This window comes from Theropithecus gelada, chromosome 3, assembly GCF_003255815.1.
Source record: "Theropithecus gelada isolate Dixy chromosome 3, Tgel_1.0, whole genome shotgun sequence".
Lineage (NCBI taxonomy): Eukaryota > Metazoa > Chordata > Mammalia > Primates > Cercopithecidae > Theropithecus > Theropithecus gelada.
This window is the reverse complement of record NC_037670.1, coordinates 34,144,801-34,146,809: the sequence shown is the minus strand read 5'-3', so window position 1 is coordinate 34,146,809 and position 2,009 is coordinate 34,144,801.

Here is a 2,009-nt window from a genome sequence, read left to right as displayed (position 1 = left end):
AGTTTCTTATGTACAGACATATCTGTAAGATCTCCAAGAAATATTAAGTGGAAAAATTAAATACCCTCTGTTTAAAATAAAAGGGAGAGAAATAAGTCTCTACATTCGTATTTCTTTTCTATGTATAAAGAAATTCTGGAAGGATACAACATAAAAAACTTATAATACCAGTTAAATGGAGAGGGAGCTGGAATGGGGAACAGAAATGGCAGATAGGCCAGATGTGGTGGCTCAGGCCTGTAATCTCAGCACTTTGGGAGGCCAAGGCGGGTGGATTACCTAAGGTCAGGAGTTCAAGACCAGCCTGAACAAAATAGTGAAACCCCATCTCTACTAAAAAAAATACAAAAATTAGCTGGGCATAGTGGTGTAAGACTGTAGTCCCAGCTACTCAGGAGGCAGAGGCAGGGGAATCACTTGAACCCAGGAAGGGGAGGTTGCAGTGAGCTGAGATCATATCACTGCACTGCAGCCTGGGTGACAGAGTGAGACTCCATCTCAAAAGAAAATAAATAAAAAATTTAAAAAGAAATAACAAATATATTTTCTTGTCAACCTTTTAATAATTTTAGCATTTTGAACCAGGTGAATGCATTATCTATTCAAAACAATTTTAACTTAAAAATAAATAGTTGAGTCCTATGACTGATCAATAAAGGATTTGGAGTAGATGTTTGTTTATATCATTTATATGCTAGATCATCTACATAAGTTGTGGGACTCAGAGAAAATTAAAATATGAGGCCCCTTGTTATAAACTTTTTAAGAGCTTCAAGATAGCAGCAGTAGACCATTAAACCAATCACTGGGGCCCTTCTAAGAATGGGTCGGGCACCTGTGAAGTTAGCCCTGGTTGCACACAACTGTACTCATCAGAATATCAGAATACTAATGTCATTCCCAAAGGGAAGCAACTGGCTTCTCAAAAACCCAGGCAGGAGCAGTCTTGGAAAAAATCATTTCCCTCGATTTCACATACACTTCATGTTCTGTTGGTTCCTAAGCAATTAACCTGAATATATATGGGTGTTGATCCCAAGGGATTAACATACACATCCTAAAACCTCAAGCTTTGGAGACTAACCATCTTAGATCACAAATTTGTGATCAAGCAAAATAACAGAATCTTAAGAAATGGTCTTTGTATACATAGTCAGTTTTTTGAAATAATAAGTTTTTATTTTACTGCATTCAATTAAATTATGAAACCCAAATAAATCCTGGAGCCCAGTGTGGTCCAATCTCAGCCTACTGGGCCCACTGTGGTCCAATCTCAGCCTACTGCTACAGTCAAATAATCATAGCTTAGCAGCCAGAAAGTAGTGAAAGAAACTTCCAAGGTTTTCTTTTTCAGCTTCTTAAGAAAATACCAATGAAGGAAATATATTCTTAATGCCCAGAAAAACACATTTCAAATTCTCTCTCATCACTAACTCTATTAGGCTCCGCCATAAAGCTATTAATAGTAGCTGCTTCCCAAAACTCTCTCCTCCCATTTACACCTCACCTTCACCCACATAGATTTTCTGTTCCTTACCTCATTTCTTTCTCCCTCTATTACTCTTCCCTCTTCTCACTTGTTCAAATGTGATATCATCCATTTCTATTTCTTGGGTACCCGAATTAGAGTAATTGTCTGAATTATAAGAGTTGGGTTGGGGGAGGCAGAACTTCAGAGCAATGCCAGAATTATCTTTCAGGGGCAAAAGAAGGGCAACAAGTTATGCATACTCACAAATAATTTCTGTCCTTGTTATAGTTGCAATTATCAACATTGTACTGCTAATAGAATTTCTTTCAAAATGACTGTAGCATATTCCTTAGGAAATTCATCACTGACAATTGTTTTGGAATGAAGAAATGAAGCACAAGTCCTCTATCAGTGTCTAAAAAATGAAGCCAACATTCTAAATAATCTTGTTCAATTAACACATGGTATTTATTAGCTATCTCCAAAAGAGAAAGGCTATCTTCTTATGAAAAAGTTTTTTCCCATCTCTTCTACAATT